Genomic DNA, 14,112 nt, shown 5'->3' with positions numbered 1-14,112 from the left:
TATAGATTTACCAGTATAGTGACTTTCCCAATATAGACTTACCATTAGACTGCCTTTCCCAGTATAGACTTACCATTATAGTGCCTTTCCCAATATAGACTTACCATTATAGTGCCTTTCCCAGTATAGTGCCTTTCCCAATATAGACTTACCATTATAGTGCCTTTCCCAATATAGACTTACCATTATAGTGACTTTCCCACTATAGTACCTTTCCCAGTATAGACTTACCATTATAGTGCCTTTCCCAGTATAGACACCATTATAGTGCCTTTCCCAATATAGACTTACCATTGTAGTGACTTTCCCAGTATAGTGCATTTCCCAATATAGACTTACCATTATAGTGCCTTTCCCAATATAGACTTACCATTATAGTGCCTTTCCCAATATAGACTTACCATTATAGTGACTTTCCCAATATAGACTTACCATTATAGTTACTTTCCCAGTATAGACTTACCATTTTAGTGCCTTTCCCAGTATAGACTTACCATTATAGTGCCTTTCCCAATATAGACTTACCATTATAGTGCCTTTCCCAGTATAGTGCCTTTCCCAATATAGACTTACCATTATAGTGCCTTTCCCAATATAGACTTACCATTATAGTGCCTTTCCCAATATAGACTTACCATTATAGTGCCTTTCCCAGTATAGTGACTTTCCCAATATAGACTTACCATTACAGTGACTTTCCCAATATAGACTTACCATTATAGGACCTTTCCCAGTATAGACTTACCATTATCGGGCCTTTGCCAGTATAGTGCCTTTCCCAGTATAGACTTACCATTATAGGGCCTTTCCCAGTATAGACTTACCTTTATAGTGACTTTCCCAATATAGACTTACCATTATAGTGCCTTTCCCAATATAGACTTACCATTATAGTGCCTTTCCCAGTATAGACTTACCATTATAGTGATTTTCCCAGTATAGTGCCTTTCCCAATATAGACTTACCATTATAGTGACTTTCCCAATATAGACTTACCATTATAGTGCCTTTCCCAGTATAGTGCCTTTCCCAATATAGACTTGCCGTTATAGTGACTTTCCCAATATAGATACCATTATAGTGCCTTTCCCAATATAGACTTACCATTATAGTGCCTTTCCCAATATAGACTTACCATTATAGTGACTTTCCCAGTATAGTGCCTTTCCCAATATAGACTTACCATTCTAGTGACTTTCCCAATATAGCCTTACCATTATAGTGCCTTTCCCAATATAGACTTACCATTATAGTGCCTTTCCCAATATAGAATTACCATTATAGTGCCTTTCCCAGTATAGTGCCTTTCCCAATATAGACTTACCATTATAGTGCCTTTCCCAGTATAGACTTACCATTATAGTGACTTTCTCATTATAGTGCCTTTCCCAATATAGACTTACCATTATAGTGACTTTCCCAATATAGACTAACCATTATAGTGACTTTCCCAATATAGACTTACCATTATGGTGCCTTTCCCAGTATAGTGACTTTCCCATTATAGACTTACCATTATGGTGCCTTTCCCAGTATAGTGACTTTCCCAATATAGGCTTACCATTATAGTGACTTTCCCAATATAGACTTACCATTATAGTGCCTTTCCCAATATAGACTTATCATTATAGGGCCTTTCCCAATATAGACTTACCATTATAGTGCCTTTCCCAATATAGACTTACCATTATAGTGCCTTTCCCAGTATAGTGCCTTTCCCAATATAGACTTACCATTATAGTGCCTTTCCCAATATAGACTTACCATTATAGGACCTTTCCCAGTATAGACTTACCATTATAGTGACTTTCCCAATATAGACTTACCATTATCGGGCCTTTCCCAGTATAGACTTACCATTATAGGGCCTTTCCCAGTATAGTGCCTTTCCCAGTATAGACTTACCATTATTGGGCCTTTCCCAGTATAGTGCCTTTCCCAGTATAGACTTACCATTATAGGGCCTTTCCCAGTATAGTGCCTTTCCCAGTATAGACTTACCATTATAGTGCCTTTCCCAATATAGATTTACCAGTATAGTGACTTTCCCAATATAGACTTACCATTATAGTGCCTTTCCCAGTATAGACTTACCATTATAGTGCCTTTCCCAATATAGACTTACCATTATAGTGCCTTTCCCAGTATAGTGCCTTTCCCAATATAGACTTAACATTATAGTGACTTTCCCAATATAGACTTACCATTATAGTGACTTTCCCAATATAGACTTACCATTATAGTGACTTTCCCAATATAGACTTACCATTATAGTGACTTTCCCAATATAGACTTACCATTATAGTGACTTTCACAGTATAGTACCTTTCCCAGTATAGACTTACCATTATAGTGCCTTTCCCAGTATAGACACCATTATAGTGCCTTTCCCAATATAGACTTACCATTATAGTGACTTTCCCAGTATAGTGCCTTTCCCAATATAGACTTACCATTATAGTGCCTTTCCCAATATAGACTTACCATTATAGTGCCTTTCCCAATATAGACTTACCAATATAGTGCCTTTCCCAATAAAGACTTACCATTATAGTGACTTTCCCAATATAGACTTACCATTATAGTGACTTTCCCAGTATAGTGCCTTTCCCAGTATAGACTTACCATTATAGTGCCTTTCCCAATATAGACTTACCATTATAGTGCCTTTCCCAATATAGACTTACCATTATAGTGCCTTTCCCAGTATAGTGCCTTTCCCAATATAGACTTACCATTATAGTGCCTTTCCCAATATAGACTTACCATTATAGTGCCTTTCCCAATATAGACTTACCATTATAGTGCCTTTCCCAATATAGACTTACCATTATAGTGCCTTTCCCAGTATAGTGACTTTCCCAATATAGACTTACCATTATAGTGATTTTCCCAATATAGACTTACCATTATCGGGCCTTTCCCAGTATAGTGCCTTTCCCAGTATAGACTTACCATTATAGGGCCTTTCCCAGTATAGTGCCTTTCCCAGTATAGACTTACCTTTATAGTGACTTTCCCAATATAGACTTACCATTATAGTGCCTTTCCCAATATAGACTTACCATTATAGTGCCTTTCCCAGTATAGACTTACCATTATAGTGATTTTCCCAGTATAGTGACTTTCCCAATATAGACTTACCATTATAGTAACTTTCCCAATATAGATTTACCATTATAGGGACTTTCCCAATATAAACTTACCATTATAGTACTTTTCCCAGTATAGTGCCTTTCCCAATATAGACTTACCGTTATAGTGACTTTCCCAATATAGTTACCATTATAGTGCCTTTCCCAATATAGACTTACCATTATAGTGCCTTTCCCAATATAGACTTACCATTATAGTGACTTTCCCAGTATAGTGCCTTTCCCAATATAGACTTACCATTCTAGTGACTTTCCCAATATAACCTTACCATTATAGTGCCTTTCCCAATATAGACTTACCATTATAGTGCCTTTCCCAATATAGAATTACCATTATAGTGCCTTTCCCAGTATAGTGCCTTTCCCAATATAGACTTACCATTATAGTGCCTTTCCCAGTATAGACTTACCATTATAGTGACTTTCTCATTATAGTGCCTTTCCCAATATAGACTTACCATTATAGTGACTTTCCCAATATAGACTAACCATTATAGTGACTTTCCCAATATAGACTTACCATTATGGTGCCTTTCCCAGTATAGTGACTTTCCCAATATAGACTTACCATTATGGTGCCTTTCCCAGTATAGTGACTTTCCCAATATAGACTTACCATTATAGTGACTTTCCCAATATAGACTTACCATTATAGTGCCTTTCCCAATATAGACTTATCATTATAGGGCCTTTCCCAATATAGACGTACCATTATAGTGCCTTTCCCAATATAGACTTACCATTATAGTGCCTTTCCCAGTATATTGCCTTTCCCAATATAGACTTACCATTATAGTGCCTTTCCCAATATAGACATACCATTATAGGACCTTTCCCAGTATAGACTTACCATTATAGTGACTTTCCCAATATAGACTTACCATTATAGTGACTTTCCCAATATAGACTTACCATTATCGGGCCTTTCCCAGTATAGACTTACCATTATAGGGCCTTTCCCAGTATAGTGCCTTTCCCAGTATAGACTTACCATTATTGGGCCTTTCCCAGTATAGTGCCTTTCCCAGTATAGACTTACCATTATAGGGCCTTTCCCAGTATAGTCTTACCATTATAGTGCCTTTCCCAATATAGACTTACCATTATAGGGCCTTTCCCAGTATAGTGCCTTTCCCAGTATAGACTTACCATTATAGTGACTTTCCCAATATAGACTTACCATTATAGTGACTTTCCCAATATAGACTTACCATTATAGAGACTTTCCCAATATAGACTTACCATTATAGTGCCTTTCCCAATATAGACTTACCATTATAGTGCCTTTCCCAGTATAGTGCCTTTCCCAATATAGACTTACCATTATAGTGCCTTTCCCAATATAGACTTACCATTATAGGACCTTTCCCAGTATAGACTTACCATTATAGTGACTTTCCCAATATAGACTTACTATTATCGGGCCTTTCCCAGTATAGACTTACCATTATTGGGCCTTTCCCAGTATAGTGCCTTTCCCAGTATAGACTTACCATTATAGGGCCTTTCCCAGTATAGTGCCTTTCCCAGTATAGACTTACCATTATAGTGCCTTTCCCAATATAGATTTACCAGTATAGTGACTTTCCCAATATAGACTTACCATTATAGTGCCTTTCCCAGTATAGACTTACCATTATAGTGCCTTTCCCAATATAGACTTACCATTATAGTGCCTTTCCCAGTATAGTGCCTTTCCCAATATAGACTTACCATTATAGTGACTTTCCCAATATAGACTTACCATTATAGTGACTTTCCCAATATAGACTTACCATTATAGTGACTTTCCCAGTATAGTACCTTTCCCAGTATAGACTTACCATTATAGTGCCTTTCCCAGTATAGACACCATTATAGTGCCTTTCCCAATATAGACTTACCATTATAGTGACTTTCCCAGTATAGTGCCTTTCCCAATATAGACTTACCATTATAGTGCCTTTCCCAATATAGACTTACCATTATAGTGCCTTTCCCAATATAGACTTACCAATATAGTGCCTTTCCCAATATAGACTTACCATTATAGTGACTTTCCCAATATAGACTTACCATTATAGTGACTTTCCCAGTATAGTGCCTTTCCCAGTATAGACGTACCATTATAGTGCCTTTCCCAATATAGACTTACCATTATAGTGCCTTTCCCAATATAGACTTACCATTATAGTGCCTTTCCCAATATAGACTTACCATTATAGTGCCTTTCCCAGTATAGTGCCTTTCCCAATATAGACTTACCATTATAGTGCCTTTCCCAATATAGACTTACCATTATAGTGCCTTTCCCAATATAGACTTACCATTATAGTGCCTTTCCCAATATAGACTTACCATTATAGTGCCTTTCCCAGTATAGTGACTTTCCCAATATAGACTTACCATTATAGTGACTTTCCCAATATAGACTTACCATTATCGGGCCTTTCCCAGTATAGACTTACCATTATAGGGCCTTTCCCAGTATAGTGCCTTTCCCAGTATAGACTTACCATTATTGGGCCTTTCCCAGTATAGTGCCTTTCCCAGTATAGACTTACCATTATAGGGCCTTTCCCAGTATAGTCTTACCATTATAGTGCCTTTCCCAATATAGACTTACCATTATAGGGCCTTTCCCAGTATAGTGCCTTTCCCAGTATAGACTTACCATTATAGTGACTTTCCCAATATAGACTTACCATTATAGTGACTTTCCCAATATAGACTTACCATTATAGAGACTTTCCCAATATAGACTTACCATTATAGTGCCTTTCCCAATATAGACTTACCATTATAGTGCCTTTCCCAGTATAGTGCCTTTCCCAATATAGACTTACCATTATAGTGCCTTTCCCAATATAGACTTACCATTATAGGACCTTTCCCAGTATAGACTTACCATTATAGTGACTTTCCCAATATAGACTTACTATTATCGGGCCTTTCCCAGTATAGACTTATCATTATAGGGCCTTTCCCAGTATAGTGCCTTTCCCAGTATAGACTTACCATTATTGGGCCTTTCCCAGTATAGTGCCTTTCCCAGTATAGACTTACCATTATAGGGCCTTTCCCAGTATAGTGCCTTTCCCAGTATAGACTTACCATTATAGTGCCTTTCCCAATATAGATTTACCAGTATAGTGACTTTCCCAATATAGACTTACCATTATAGTGCCTTTCCCAGTATAGACTTACCATTATAGTGCCTTTCCCAATATAGACTTACCATTATAGTGCCTTTCCCAGTATAGTGCCTTTCCCAATATAGACTTACCATTATAGTGACTTTCCCAATATAGACTTACCATTATAGTGACTTTCCCAATATAGACTTACCATTATAGTGACTTTCCCAGTATAGTACCTTTCCCAGTATAGACTTACCATTATAGTGCCTTTCCCAGTATAGACACCATTATAGTGCCTTTCCCAATATAGACTTACCATTATAGTGACTTTCCCAGTATAGTGCCTTTCCCAATATAGACTTACCATTATAGTGCCTTTCCCAATATAGACTTACCATTATAGTGCCTTTCCCAATATAGACTTACCAATATAGTGCCTTTCCCAATATAGACTTACCATTATAGTGACTTTCCCAATATAGACTTACCATTATAGTTACTTTCCCAGTATAGTGCCTTTCCCAGTATAGACTTACCATTATAGTGCCTTTCCCAATATAGACTTACCATTATAGTGCCTTTCCCAATATAGACTTACCATTATAGTGCCTTTCATAATATAGACTTACCATTATAGTGCCTTTCCCAGTATAGTGCCTTTCCCAATATAGACTTACCAATATAGTGCCTTTCCCAATATAGACTTACCATTATAGTGTCTTTCCCAATATAGACTTACCATTATAGTGACTTTCCCAGTATAGTGCCTTTCCCAATATAGACTTACCATTCTAGTGACTTTCCCAATATAGCCTTACCATTATAGTGCCTTTCCCAATATAGACTTACCATTATAGTGCCTTTCCCAATATAGACTTACCATTATAGTGCCTTTCCCAGTATAGTGCCTTTCCCAATATAGACTTACCATTATAGTGCCTTTCCCAATATAGACTTACCATTATAGTGCCTTTCCCAATATAGACTTACCATTATAGTGCCTTTCCCAGTATAGTGACTTTCCCAATATAGACTTACCATTATAGTGACTTTCCCAATATAGACTTACCATTGTCGGGCCTTTCCCAGTATAGTGCCTTTCCCAGTATAGACTTACCATTATAGGGCCTTTCCCAGTATAGTGCCTTTCCCAGTATAGACTTACCTTTATAGTGACTTTCCCAATATAGACTTACCATTATAGTGCCTTTCCCAATATAGACTTACCATTATAGTGCCTTTCCCAGTATAGACTTACCATTATAGTGATTTTCCCAGTATAGTGACTTTCCCAATATAGACTTACCATTATAGTAACTTTCCCAATATAGATTTACCATTATAGGGACTTTCCCAATATAAACTTACCATTATAGTACCTTTCCCAGTATAGTGCCTTTCCCAATATAGACTTACCATTATAGTGACTTTCCCAATATAGACTTACCATTATAGTGCCTTTCCCAGTATAGTGCCTTTCCCAATATAGATTTACCGTTATAGTGACTTTCCCAATATAGATACCATTATAGTGCCTTTCCCAATATAGACTTACCATTATAGTGCCTTTCCCAATATAGACTTACCATTATAGTGCCTTTCCCAGTATAGACTTACCATTCTAGTGACTTTCCCAATATAGCCTTACCATTATAGTGCCTTTCCCAATATAGACTTACCATTATAGTGCCTTTCCCAATATAGAATTACCATTATAGTGCCTTTCCCAGTATAGTGCCTTTCCCAATATAGACTTACCATTATAGTGCCTTTCCCAGTATAGACTTACCATTATAGTGACTTTCTCATTATAGTGCCTTTCCCAATATAGACTTACCATTATAGTGACTTTCCCAATATAGACTAACCATTATAGTGACTTTCCCAATATAGACTTACCATTATGGTGCCTTTCCCAGTATAGTGACTTTCCCAATATAGACTTACCATTATGGTGCCTTTCCCAGTATAGTGACTTTCCCAATATAGACTTACCATTATAGTGACTTTCCCAATATAGACTTACCATTATAGTGCCTTTCCCAATATAGACTTATCGTTATAGGGCCTTTCCCAATATAGACTTACCATTATAGTGCCTTTCCCAATATAGACTTACCATTATAGTGCCTTTCCCAGTATATTGCCTTTCCCAATATAGACTTACCATTATAGTGCCTTTCCCAATATAGACTTACCATTATAGGACCTTTCCCAGTATAGACTTACCATTATAGTGACTTTCCTAATATAGCCTTACCATTATAGTGACTTTCCCAATATAGACTTACCATTATCGGGCCTTTCCCACTATAGACTTACCATTATAGGGCCTTTCCCAGTATAGTGCCTTTCCCAGTATAGACTTACCATTATTGGGCCTTTCCCAGTATAGTGCCTTTCCCAGTATAGACTTACCATTATAGTGACTTTCCCAGTATAGCCTTACCATTATAGTGCCTTTCCCAATATAGACTTACCATTATAGGGCCTTTCCCAGTATAGTGCCTTTCCCAGTATAGACTTACCATTATAGTGACTTTCCCAATATAGACTTACCATTATAGTGACTTTCCCAATATAGACTTACCATTATAGAGACTTTCCCAATATAGACTTACCATTATAGTGCCTTTCCCAATATAGACTTACCATTATAGTGCCTTTCCCAGTATAGACTTACCATTATAGTGACTTTCCCAATATAGACTTACCATTATAGTGACTTTCCCAATATAGGCTTTTCATTATAGTGCCTTTCCCAATATAGACTTACCATTATAGTGCCTTTCCCAGTATAGTGCCTTTCCCAATATAGACTTACCATTATAGTGACTTTCCCAATATAGACTTACCATTATAGTGACTTTCCCAATATAGACTTACCATTATAGTGCCTTTCCCAATATAGACTTACCATTATAGTGCCTTTCCCAATATAGACTTACCATTATAGTGCCTTTCCCAATATAGACTTACCATTATAGTGCCTTTCCCAATATAGATACCATTATAGTGCCTTTCCCAATATAGACTTACCATTACAGTGCCTTTCCCAGTATAGACTTACCATTATAGGGCCTTTCCCAGTATAGTGCCTTTCCCAGTATAGACTTACCATTATAGTGCCTTTCCCAATATAGATTTACCAGTATAGTGACTTTCCCAATATAGACTTACCATTATAGTGACTTTCCCAGTATAGACTTACCATTATAGTGCCTTTCCCAATATAGACTTACCATTATAGTGCCTTTCCCAGTATAGTGCCTTTCCCAATATAGACTTACCATTATAGTGCCTTTCCCAATATAGACTTACCATTATAGTGACTTTCCCAATATAGACTTACCATTATAGTGACTTTCCCAATATAGACTTACCATTATAGAGACTTTCCCAATATAGACTTACCATTATAGTGACTTTCCCAGTATAGACTTACCATTATAGTGCCTTTCCCAGTATAGACTTACCATTATAGTGATTTTCCCAGTATAGTGACTTTCCCAATATAGACTTACCATTATAGTAACTTTCCCAATATAGATTTACCATTATAGGGACTTTCCCAATATAAACTTACCATTATAGTACGTTTCCCAGTATAGTGCCTTTCCCAATATAGACTTACCATTATAGTGACTTTCCCAATATAGACTTACCATTATAGTGCCTTTCCCAGTATAGTGCCTTTCCCAATATAGATTTACCGTTATAGTGACTTTCCCAATATAGATACCATTATAGTGCCTTTCCCAATATAGACTTACCATTATAGTGCCTTTCCCAATATAGACTTACCATTATAGTGCCTTTCCCAGTATAGACTTACCATTCTAGTGACTTTCCCAATATAGCCTTACCATTATAGTGCCTTTCCCAATATAGACTTACCATTATAGTGCCTTTCCCAATATAGAATTACCATTATAGTGCCTTTCCCAGTATAGTGCCTTTCCCAATATAGACTTACCATTATAGTGCCTTTCCCAGTATAGACTTACCATTATAGTGACTTTCTCATTATAGTGCCTTTCCCAATATAGACTTACCATTATAGTGACTTTCCCAATATAGACTAACCATTATAGTGACTTTCCCAATATAGACTTACCATGATGGTGCCTTTCCCAGTATAGTGACTTTCCCAATATAGACTTACCATTATGGTGCCTTTCCCAGTATAGTGACTTTCCCAATATAGACTTACCATTATAGTGACTTTCCCAATATAGACTTACCATTATAGTGCCTTTCCCAATATAGACTTATCGTTATAGGGCCTTTCCCAATATAGACTTACCATTATAGTGCCTTTCCCAATATAGACTTACCATTATAGTGCCTTTCCCAGTATAGTGCCTTTCCCAATATAGACTTACCATTATAGGACCTTTCCCAGTATAGTGCCTTTCCCAGTATAGACTTACCATTATAGTGACTTTCCCAATATAGACTTACCATTATAGTGACTTTCCCAATATAGACTTACCATTATAGAGACTTTCCCAATATAGACTTACCATTATAGTGCCTTTCCCAATATAGACTTACCATTATAGTGCCTTTCCCAGTATAGACTTACCATTATAGTGACTTTCCCAATATAGACTTACCATTATAGTGACTTTCCCAATATAGGCTTTTCATTATAGTGCCTTTCCCAATATAGACTTACCATTATAGTGCCTTTCCCAGTATAGTGCCTTTCCCAATATAGACTTACCATTATAGTGACTTTCTCAATATAGACTTACCATTATAGTGACTTTCCCAATATAGACTTACCATTATAGTGCCTTTCCCAATATAGACTTACCATTATAGTGCCTTTCCCAATATAGACTTACCATTATAGGGCCTTTCCCAATATAGACTTACCATTATAGTGCCTTTCCCAATATAGATACCATTATAGTGCCTTTCCCAATATAGACTTACCATTACAGTGCCTTTCCCAGTATAGACTTACCATTATAGGGCCTTTCCCAGTATAGTGCCTTTCCCAGTATAGACTTACCATTATAGTGCCTTTCCCAATATAGATTTACCAGTATAGTGACTTTCCCAATATAGACTTACCATTATAGTGACTTTCCCAGTATAGACTTACCATTATAGTGCCTTTCCCAATATAGACTTACCATTATAGTGCCTTTCCCAGTATAGTGCCTTTCCCAATATAGACTTACCATTATAGTGCCTTTCCCAATATAGACTTACCATTATAGTGACTTTCCCAATATAGACTTACCATTATAGTGACTTTCCCAATATAGACTTACCATTATAGAGACTTTCCCAATATAGACTTACCATTATAGTGACTTTCCCAGTATAGACTTACCATTATAGTGCCTTTCCCAGTATAGACTTACCATTATAGTGATTTTCCCAGTATAGTGACTTTCCCAATATAGACTTACCATTATAGTAACTTTCCCAATATAGATTTACCATTATAGGGACTTTCCCAATATAAACTTACCATTATAGTACGTTTCCCAGTATAGTGCCTTTCCCAATATAGACTTACCATTATAGTGACTTTCCCAATATAGACTTACCATTATAGTGCCTTTCCCAGTATAGTGCCTTTCCCAATATAGATTTACCGTTATAGTGACTTTCCCAATATAGATACCATTATAGTGCCTTTCCCAATATAGACTTACCATTATAGTGCCTTTCCCAATATAGACTTACCATTATAGTGCCTTTCCCAGTATAGACTTACCATTCTAGTGACTTTCCCAATATAGCCTTACCATTATAGTGCCTTTCCCAATATAGACTTACCATTATAGTGCCTTTCCCAATATAGAATTACCATTATAGTGCCTTTCCCAGTATAGTGCCTTTCCCAATATAGACTTACCATTATAGTGCCTTTCCCAGTATAGACTTACCATTATAGTGACTTTCTCATTATAGTGCCTTTCCCAATATAGACTTACCATTATAGTGACTTTCCCAATATAGACTAACCATTATAGTGACTTTCCCAATATAGACTTACCATGATGGTGCCTTTCCCAGTATAGTGACTTTCCCAATATAGACTTACCATTATGGTGCCTTTCCCAGTATAGTGACTTTCCCAATATAGACTTACCATTATAGTGACTTTCCCAATATAGACTTACCATTATAGTGCCTTTCCCAATATAGACTTACCATTATAGTGCCTTTCCCAGTATATTGCCTTTCCCAATATAGACTTACCATTATAGTGCCTTTCCCAATATAGACTTACCATTATAGGACCTTTCCCAGTATAGACTTACCATTATAGTGACTTTCCCAATATAGCCTTACCATTATAGTGACTTTCCCAATATAGACTTACCATTATCGGGCCTTTCCCACTATAGACTTACCATTATAGGGCCTTTCCCAGTATAGTGCCTTTCCCAGTATAGACTTACCATTATTGGGCCTTTCCCAGTATAGTGCCTTTCCCAGTATAGACTTACCATTATAGGGCCTTTCCCAGTATAGTCTTACCATTATAGTGCCTTTCCCAATATAGACTTACCATTATAGGGCCTTTCCCAGTATAGTGCCTTTCCCAGTATAGACTTACCATTATAGTGACTTTCCCAATATAGACTTACCATTATAGTGCCTTTCCCAATATAGACTTACCATTATAGTGCCTTTCCCAGTATAGACTTACCATTATAGTGACTTTCCCAATATAGACTTACCATTATAGTGACTTTCCCAATATAGGCTTTTCATTATAGTGCCTTTCCCAATATAGACTTACCATTATAGTGCCTTTCCCAGTATAGTGCCTTTCCCAATATAGACTTACCATTATAGTGCCTTTCCCAATATAGACTTACCATTATAGTGCCTTTCCCAATATAGACTTACCATTATAGTGCCTTTCCCAATATAGATACCATTATAGTGCCTTTCCCAATATAGATACCATTATAGTGCCTTTCCCAATATAGACTTACCATTACAGTGCCTTTCCCAGTATAGACTTACCATTATAGGGCCTTTCCCAGTATAGTGCCTTTCCCAGTATAGACTTACCATTATAGTGCCTTTCCCAATATAGATTTACCAGTATAGTGACTTTCCCAATATAGACTTACCATTATAGTGACTTTCCCAGTATAGACTTACCATTATAGTGCCTTTCCCAATATAGACTTACCATTATAGTGCCTTTCCCAGTATAGTGCCTTTCCCAATATAGACTTACCATTATAGTGCCTTTCCCAATATAGACTTACCATTATAGTGACTTTCCCAATATAGACTTACCATTATAGTGACTTTCCCAATATAGACTTACTATTATAGAGACTTTCCCAATATAGACTTACCATTATAGTGACTTTCCCAGTATAGACTTACCATTATAGTGCCTTTCCCAATATAGACTTACCATTATAGTGCCTTTCCCAGTATAGTGACTTTCCCAATATAGACTTACCATTATAGTGCCTTTCCCAATATAGACTTACCATTATAGTGACTTTCCCAATATAGACTTACCATTATAGTGACTTTCCCAATATAGACTTACCATTATAGAGACTTTCCCAATATAGACTTACCATTATAGTGCCTTTCCCAATATAGACTTACCATTATAGTGCCTTTCCCAATATAGACTTACCATTATAGTGCCTTTCCCAATATAGACTTACCATTATAGTGCCTTTCCCAATATAGACTTACCATTATAGTGCCTTTCCCAGTATAGTGCCTTTCCCAGTATAGACTTACCATTATAGTGACTTTCCCAATATAGACTTACCATTATAGTGCCTTTCCCAATATAGACTTACCATTATAGTGATTTTCCCAAT

At 36.7% G+C, this 14,112-nt stretch overlaps 1 protein-coding gene across 6 annotated transcripts in view; it reads left to right on the top strand.

Moving 5' to 3' along the window:
• Window positions 1-14,112, top strand: part of LOC134970257 (golgin subfamily B member 1-like) — a 375,865-nt gene that overhangs the window by 202,191 nt on the left and 159,562 nt on the right. The gene's annotated exons all lie outside the window — the stretch shown is intronic.

The sequence above is a fragment of the Pseudophryne corroboree genome, chromosome 11, assembly GCF_028390025.1.
Source record: "Pseudophryne corroboree isolate aPseCor3 chromosome 11, aPseCor3.hap2, whole genome shotgun sequence".
Classification (NCBI taxonomy): Eukaryota; Metazoa; Chordata; class Amphibia; order Anura; family Myobatrachidae; genus Pseudophryne; species Pseudophryne corroboree.
This window is presented reverse-complemented; position numbering and strand designations above follow the sequence as displayed.